The sequence below is a fragment of the Rattus norvegicus genome, chromosome 19 (genome assembly GCF_036323735.1).
Source record: "Rattus norvegicus strain BN/NHsdMcwi chromosome 19, GRCr8, whole genome shotgun sequence".
NCBI lineage: Eukaryota > Metazoa > Chordata > Mammalia > Rodentia > Muridae > Rattus > Rattus norvegicus.
This window is the reverse complement of record NC_086037.1, coordinates 56,917,070-56,926,262: the sequence shown is the minus strand read 5'-3', so window position 1 is coordinate 56,926,262 and position 9,193 is coordinate 56,917,070. Positions and strand designations below refer to the sequence as shown.

The 9,193-nt window shown below is 46.0% G+C and overlaps 1 pseudogene; it reads right to left on the bottom strand.

Moving 5' to 3' along the window:
* Positions 1–3,170: 3,170 nt before the first annotated feature.
* Rps16-ps6 (ribosomal protein S16, pseudogene 6) lies at positions 3,171–3,757 on the bottom strand (annotated as a pseudogene).
* Positions 3,758–9,193: the final 5,436 nt, after the last annotated feature.

Sequence of the window (9,193 nt, the reverse complement as noted above, 5' to 3'; positions counted from 1 at the left end):
CAAACACAAATATACACACATACACGAACACTAAAATGTATGCTCACATATGCACACACACACACCCCTAAGAAAAGTAATGTTTTTAAAATTCTAACTACTAGAATAAAAATTCAGCTCCTGCTTAAATCTTCCACTTGGTCATTTAATTTCTTTGGTCACTCCCAAGTGCTTCTCTATCTCTGAATGTCGCAGGCTGTCCCTCAGAATTGTGGCCTTGGAGAAGTTTCTTCTGCAGAGCCTGCTGCTTCTGTCTGCTTGGATTCTAACCCCACCCACCTCTCACTTCCCTAGTCAGCACTGCCACCCCTTGTGCTCCAACCTGGTTCACCTCCTTCCTTCCTCAGGAATTGGTTCCAGTAAGTCTTTGCTGCTTTGGCACTTCCTGTAGCTCATCAAAAACATCTGGTCGCTCAGCCTTTGCTGTTCTAGTGAGACAGTTCATCTGCCATGGTTCTGTCGCTTGACTTTCTTTCCCTCCTTCAAGGAGAGGGGAACTTAGAGATTTTATTTATTTGTGTGTCTGTGTGTCTGTGTGTCTGTGTGCGTGTGCGTGTGCGTGCGTGTGTGTGTGTGTGTGTGTGTGTGTTTAGGTGTGCCCTGGGGGCCAGAAAAAGGAGTTAGACCCCCTGGAACTGGAGTTACAGGCAGTTGTGAGCTGTCTAATGTGGGCATTGGGAATTGAACCTAGAGAGACTCGAGTACTCTTAACCACTGAGCCAGCCCTCCCCACCCCACTCCACCCCTGAGAGGGGAAACTTTAAATGGTACAACTATTAATAAATGTTAGTGACAACATTTGACTACAGGCAAAATCATAAAATGGAATAGTTTAGGTTATTTGACTTCTTCCTTTTACACCATTTTAGCCTTGGCTGTCCTAGAACTCACTATGTAGACCAAGCTAGCCTCGAACTCAGAGATCTGCCTTCCTCTGCCTCCCAAATGCTGGGATCAAAGCCATGCACCACCACCACTCAGCTTTTACACCACTTCTTACGTTTGCCATTTTCTTTCTTTTAATTACATTTATGTATTTATTTGTAATATGAGGTGCACAGATAGATGCTAGGGAACATGTGTGAGGGTCAGAGGACAGCTTGGGCTTGGTTCTCTGCCTTCGCCCTGTGAGTCCCGGGGTTAAACTCAGATCATCAGGCTTCCTAGCAAGCGAGTTCACCTGCCGAGCCGCCAGCTCACCAGCCTGTTTCCATTGTTTCTCCTGGGACACAGTTTTCATACTGTCCCAGACATTCTGATTTGAAAACATCTCAGTCTTCCAAGAGAAGTCTAATTCAAGAAACAGGGAGAAGACAATGACAGACACCAAGAAATTGCACACTGGATGCATGATTGCCTCTGTTCTTGAGACAGTCTCACTGTGTAGCCTAGCCTAGCCTTGAACTTGAGATCCTCCAACCACTGCCTCCCCAGTGCTGGGACGACAGGTATGCAACACCATGCCTAACCACACTGCTGCATCAGGAAATAGTCTGTGGGGTCAAGTGTATACTAAAAATCAAGCCCCACTCATCCTTTGAACTTTGTATCTTCCCGCCTACACATCCCAAACACTGAGACTGTAGGTGTGCACACACCACGCCCAAATCCCAAAGTTGCCTTATCTTCGGAAAGAGGAGAGAAGAGGGGAAGTTGTTGAAGGCCAGCCAGATGGCTCAGCAGGTGAGGATACTTACCACCAAGTCTGACAACCTGAGTTCCATCCCTAGAACCCACAGAGTGGAAAGGGAGAACTGACTCTTGCAGGCTGTCCTCTGACCTCCACACGTACATTGTGTGGCATCTGCCTGTAGTTCCTGTCCTAGTCAGGGTTAGGATCGCTGTCATGAAACACCATGAACAGAAGCAACTCCAGGAGAAAAAGGGGGTTGTTTGACTTACAGTTCATCATCAAAGGGAGTCCGGACAGGAACTTGACAGGGCAAGAACCTGAAGGCAGGAGCTGATGCAGAGAATATGGAAGGGCAACGTTTACTATCATGTACCTCAGCTTGACTTCTTTTTTTTTTTTTTTAATTTCTTATTAGATATATTTCTTTACTTACATTTCATCCCCTCTCCCTCCCCCATACAGGTATTCCCCCCATACATCCCCCTTATTGCCCCCCACCACATTCCCCTGCACTGGGGGTCCAACCTTGGCAGGACCAAGGGCTTCCCCTTCTACTGGTGCCCCAACAAGGCTATTCTCTGCTACCTATGCAGTTGGAGCCCTGGGTCAGTCCATGTATAGTCTTTCAGTAGTGGTTTAGTCCCTGGAAGCTCTGGTTGGTTGGCATTGTTGTTCTTATGGGGTTGCAAGCTCCTTCAACTCTTTCAATCCTTCTGCTGATCCCCCCCCCAGGGGGGTCCTGTTCTCAGTTCACTGGTTTGCTGCTAGCCTTGACCTCTGTATTGGACATGCTCTGGATGTGTCTCTCAGGAGAGATCTATATCCGATCCCTTTCAGCATGCATTTTTTAGCTTCATCAATCTTATCTAGTTTTGGTGGCTGTATATATATATGGGCCACATGTGGGGTAGGTTTTGAATGACCATTCCTTCAGCCTCTGCTCTAAACTTTGCTTCCATATTTCCTCCTATGGATATTTTTTCCCCTTTTCAGAAGGAGTAGGAGCATCCACATTTTGGTCATCCTTCTTCTTGAGCTTCCTGTGGTCTGTGGATTGCATCTTGGGTAATTCGAGCTTTTTGGCTAATATCCACTTATCAATGAGTGCATACCATGTGTGTTTTTCTGTGATTGGGTTAACTTACTCAGGATGATATTTTCTAGTTCATTCCATTTCCTATGAATTTCATGAAGTCATCGTTTTTGATAACTGAGTAGTTCTTCATTTTGTAGCTGTACCACATTTTTTTGAATCTATTCCTCTGTTGAAGGGCATCTGGGTTCTTTCCAGCTTCTGGCTATTATAAATAAGGCTGCTATGAACATAGTGGAGCATATGTCTTTGTTATATGTTGGAGCATCTTTTGGGTATATGCCCAGGAGAGGTATAGCTGGGTCCTCAGGTAGTACAATGTCCAATTTTCTGAGGAACCTCCAGACTGATTTCCAGAGTGGTTGTACCAGTTGCAATTCCACCAACAATGGAGGAGTGTTCCTCTTTCTCCACATCCTCGCCAGCATCTTTTGTCACCTGAGGTTTGTTTTTTTGTTTTTTTTTAAAGTCCTAGGATGTTTATTACAAAGGTAAATCCTGATCCTTGAGACTGGCTTATCGGTAGGATTTCTGGTACCGGGCACGGGCACCGGGACCACCAAACTTTTTGGATTCACAGCGACGGGGGTCAGCTACAAGCAGGGTCCGATCGTACTGGATGAGGATATCTTTGATCTCCTTCTTAGAGGCTTCATCCACATATTTTTGGTAATAAGCCACCAGAGCTTTTGAAATGGACAGCTGGATAGCATAAATTTGGGCCACATGACCACCACCCTTCACACGGACCCGGATATCCACACCAGCAAATCTCTCCTTGCCCAGAAGCAAAACAGGCTCCAGTAACTTGTACTGCAGCGTGCGCGGCTCGATCATCTCCAGGGGACGTCCATTCACCTTGATGAGCCCATTTCCTCGTTTGCAGTGGGCCACAGCTGTGGCTGTTTTCTTGCATCCGAAGACTTGCACGGACTGCAGGGACCCTTGGACCGCATAGCTACAAGTATGAACACGAGCTCCTCACGGCACGGCGCCGCCACCGGAAAAGGGAGTTTTTTTATCTTAGCCATTCTGACTGCTGTGAGGTGGAATCTCAGGGTTGTTTTGATTTGCATTTCCCTGATGACTAAGGATGTGAACATTTCTTTAGGTGCTTTTTGGCCATTCGATAATCCTCAGCTGAGAATGTTTTGTTTAGCTCTGTACCTCATTTTTTGTTTTGTTTTGTTTTGTTTTTTTAAACACACACATACTTTTTTTTTTAAGATTTATTTTATTTATTATATATAAGTACACTGTAGCTGTCTCCAGATACACCAGAAGAGGGCATCAGATCTCTTTACAGATGGTTGTGAGCCACCATGTGGTTGCTGGGAATTGAACTCATGACCTCTGGAAGAGCAGTCGGGTGCTCTTAACCGCTGAGCCATCTCTCCAGCCCTCTGTACCCCATTTTTTTTTTTTTTGGTTCTTTTTTTCGGAGCTGGGGACCGAACCCAGGGCCTTGCGCTTCCTAGGTAAGCGCTCTACCACTGAGCTAAATCCCCAGCCCCTGTACCCCATTTTTAATAGGGTTATTTGGAGTCTAACTTCTTGAGTTCTTTGTATAGTGTGGATATTAGCCCTCTATCAGGTGTAGGATTGGTAAAGATCTTTTTCCAATCTGTTGGTTGCCATTTTGTCCTAATGACAGTGTCTTTTGCCTTACAGAAGCTTTGCGGTTTTATGAGGTCCCATTTGTTCATTCTTGATCTTAAAGCATAAGCCATTGGTGTTTTGTTCAGGAAGTTTTCCCCAGTGCCCATGTGTCCATGACTCTTCCCCACTTTTTCTTCTAGTAGTTTGAGTGTATCTGGTTTGATGTGGAGGTCCTTGATCCACTTGGACTTAAGCTTTGTACATAGTAATAAGAATGGATTGATTTGCATTCTTCTACATGCTGACGTCCAGTTGAACCAGCACCATCTGTTGAAAATGCTATCTTTTTTCCATTGGATGGTTTTAGCTCCTTTGTCAAAGATCAAGTGACCATAGGTGTGTGAGTTCATTTCTAGGTCTTCAAATTCTATTCCACTGGTCTATCTGCCTGTCTCTGTACCAATACCATACAGTTTTTATCACTATTGCTCTGTAATACTGCTTGAGGTCAGGGATGGTGATTCCCCAGAAGTTGTTTTATTGTTGAGTATAGTTTTCGCTATCTTGGGTTTTTTGTTATTCCAAATGAATTTGCAGATTGCTCTTTCTGTCTCTATAAAGAATTGAGTAGGAATTTTGATGGGGATTGCATTGAATCTGTAGATCGCTTTTGGCAAAATGACCATCTTCACTATATTATTCCTGCCAATCCATGAGCATGGAAGATCTTTCCATCTTCTGAGATCTTCCTCAATTTCTTTCTTCAGAGACTTGAAGTTCTTGTCATACAGATCTTTCACTTTCAGCTTGACTTCGTATATCACTCAAGACTGCCTGCCCAGGGGTGGCACCACCCACATCAAGCTGGGCCCTCCCACGTCAATCATCAATCAAGAAAATGAACCAAAGCTTGCCTACAGGTCAATCTGGTAGGGACATTTTCCCAAATAACTCCAGCCTGTGTCAAGTCAACATGAACCTAGCCAGCAGCCTGGCTGCCTGTTGATGTCTGTGGGCCATGTGTGCTACCTACCACTGAGGGCTTATGGTGGTGTCTGAAGCCTGTGCTATGGCAGAGAACCAAGTTGATATCTATGATCTGTCCTGCCACCAGAGACCATGCTGAGGTCTGTGGTGTGTACTAACACCAGAGACCGTGTGGAAGTCCTGGTTCCATGCTCCCACTGACTATAAAGAGTAAGGAAGCTACCTTTGCTGTGGTATCGATGACTGAAGAAACATACTTAAGAAAGAGGGACACAGAAGGTCAACAGGACAAAACCCTATTCCCATCCCACCCCCTCCAAAGAAATTCTAAAACGTATCAGCCTAGATAAGAAGCCAGCAAAGAGAACTCTTAAAAATCGTGACAAGGATGCTGAAGAGTAGCTCTCCGAAAGTGATGGCTTTTGGTAGTGATGTGGGTCGGGGAAGAACTCGGTTTTCTTTAAAGGGCTGGCCACTGGGAGTTTGACCATGCTCCAGTGAGTATATGGGCAACACAACTGGACTCCTACTCCTACTCCTACTCCTACTCCTACTCCTACTCCTACTCCTACTCCTCCCCTTCCTTCTCCCCCTCCTCTTCTTCCTCCTCCTTCTCTCCCTCCTCCTCCTCCTCTTCATCTTTCTCCTCCTTTTCCTCCTCCTCTTTCTCTTCTTTCTTTTCTTCCTCCTCTTTCTCCTCCTCCTCCTCCTCTTCCTCCTCCTCTTCCACCTCCTCCTCCTCGTTCTCTTTCTCACAAGAGTCAGAGGGCAGACATGGGAGGACGAGAAGAAGAGTGTAATTGGGGTTCATTATGTGAAATTTCCAAATAATCAATAAAAATACTTTGAAAAGAAAAAATCTGCTCTAAAAATGTAAGGTGCACGGGCTGGAGAACTGGCTAAGCAGTTAAAAGCTCTTGCTGCTCTTGCAGAGAGCCCGGGTCCCCAGATCTCCAGCATCTGCATCGGATGGCTCACAACTCCCTGTAAGCCAGTGAGCCTCACGCACTTCTGTGTTCATAGTGCACACACAGACAAGCAGGCTCCCACCCACACGTAAATAAAAGAAAGTGAGTCATTTAACTAAAACAGTTTTTAAATTTAATTTTTTTTACTTATTCCTTTTACATCCCTCCACTGCCCGCCTCCCAGTCACCCCCTCCCACAATCCTTCCCACATCCCTCCTCCTCCCATGAGCAGGTGAGGACCCCCCTGGGAATCACCCCTCCCCTCCCCACCCCGACACCCCTGGCACTTTAAGTCTCTGCAAGGCTAAGCGCTTCCTCTCCCACTGAGGTCAGACAAGGCAGCCCAGCTAGAAGAACATAGCCCAGGCACATAGCACACAGGCACCAGCTTTTGGGACAGCCCACACTCCAGTTGTTCAGGACCCACAAGAAGGCCAAGCTGCACATCTGCTACGTGTGTGCAGGGAGGCCTGGGTCCAGCCCGCGTATGCTCTTTTAACCAAAACATTTTTACGTAAGGTAGAGGATGATAAAGGGAAATACTCGAAGATCCCTTGCTTTCTCCAGAGCAGGAACAGGTGAGTCCACACACACGCACACACACTTACATCTGCCATAGTTCACACATATGCATGCACACACACACCACAAATGTCCGTCTGACAGTTCATAGTTTCTGGGGGGTGAAGACACTTTCGTCAGTGATGTAGTGACTGGTAAGACGTCCCTGCTCCTGTAAACAGCTCCTCATCTCAGCTTCTGTGAACGTGCTTAAACTTCAAGGTAAAGAAAGGATGGAAGGGAGGTTGGGGATTTAGCTCAGTGGTAGAGCGCTTGCCTAGCAAGGGCAAGGCCCTGGGTTCGGTCCCCAGCTCCGAAAAGAAAGAAAGGAAGGAAGGAAGGAAGGAAGGAAGGAAGAAAGGAAGGAAGGAAGGAAGAAAGAAAGAAAGAAAGAAAGAAAGAAAGGAAGGATGGAAGGGCTGGGCAGTGGCAGTGGTGGTATGTACTTTTTTTTTAATTTATTTATTTATTCTATATGAGTACACTGTCACTGTCTTCAGACACACCAGAAGAGGGCATCTGATCCCATTACAGATGGTGTGTCTGAAGACAGCTACAGTGTACTTATATAGAATAAATAAATAAATCTTAAAAAAACAAAAAAGAAAGAAAGAAAACTTCTGACAAATTCTTAGGGCTCTGAATCACTTGTATACCCGGGATAGCACACAAGATGCAGAAAGATCTAGAAAGACACCCCCCCTCCCGCCCAGGTCTCTCTTCTGATTTATATTCAAGGCTCTTTATATTTATATTTATATTTATATTTTTATATTTATATTTATATTTATATTTATATTTATATTTATATTTATATTTATATTTATATTTATATTCAAGTGAGTTTACAAACTGACAGCTAGGTTTTATGGGACTACAGGGTCTTAAGCAGGCTCTTGGTTGATTGGTGGGTTGGTAGGTTGGTGGGTTGGTTGGTGGGTTGGTTGGTGGGTGGGTTGGTTGGTTGGTGGGTTGGTTGGTGGGTTGGTTGGTTGGTTGGTTGGCTGGCTGGTTGGTTGGTTGGTTGGTGGGTGGGTTGGTTGGTGGGTGGGTTGGTTGGTGGGTGGGTTGGTTGGTTGGCTGGCTGGCTGGTTGGTTGGTGGGTGGGTTGGTTGGTGGGTGGGTTGGTTGGTTGGTTGGCTGGCTGGCTGGTTGGTTGGTAGGTTGGTGGGTTGGTTGTTGGTTGGCTGGCTGGCTGGCTGGCTGGTTGGTTGGTGGGTGAGTTGGTTGGTGGGTGGGTTGGTAGGTTGGTGGGTTGGTTGGTGGGTTGGTTGGTGGGTGGGTTGGTTGGTTGGTGGGTTGGTTGGTGGGTGGGTTGGCTGGCTGGCTGGTTGGTTGGTAGGTTGGTGGGTTGGTTGTTGGTTGGCTGGCTGGCTGGCTGGCTGGTTGGTTGGTGGGTGGGTTGGTTGGTGGGTGGGTTGGTTGGTTGGCTGGCTGGCAGCTTGGTAGGTTGGTTGGTTGGTTGGTTTCTAAGTCAGTGAACTCACTTTTTTCAAAAAAGCTCTTTCTATGCAGCCCAGACTGGCCTGTAACTTACTATGTTGCCCAGGCTAGCCTCAAACCTGTGTTCTTCCTGCCTCACCTCCTGAATGCCCAGATTACAGGCATGCACCATCGTGTCCATCCTGGTTTTGAAGACATGACTCAACACCCACAGAGCCCCGCAGGAAGCAATACATTGGTTCCAGGCCTTTGAAGAAACTTTGGTCTCCTTGTCAGGTGACTACCAAACATATGACTAAGCAGAGACGCCACCGCACACACGTGACGAAGAGACCTGAGGGAGTGGGTTTAGAAAAGTAAACAGCAGGGCTTAGTGGCTCACGCCTGCAACCCCAACACTGAGGAAGCCGAGACAGGAGGATCACAAGTTTGAAGCCAGCCTGGGCTACCATGTGAAAGCTTGTCTCCAAGCAACAACAGAAACAGTCGACACACCGTGGGTCTATAGTGATTTTTTGGTTCATTTTGCATTTTTACACAGTGGGTTTGGCAAAGGTAGGCAAGTAATGGAGCAGTGAAATAGAAATTTCACCCATACACCCATAGTTATGGATACACACACACACAACAGTAAACAGTATGGCATCCTAATGTATTCTATTGTGTGTTGCAGAAATACCTATACATTGCAAGGGGCTCTGGGACCTAAAGGTTCAGTCAGAGCGTTCACAGGCTTGCTTTCAAATCACCACGTTGGTTCTGAAAGTTCCATATTTGTTCTGCACATGCAGGCCAAAAAAACAAAAAAACAAAAAACAAAAAAAAAAACAAAAAAAACAAAAACATATACACTTGTCTTAGTTAGGGTTTCTATTCTTGCACGAACATCATGACCAAGAAGCAAGTCG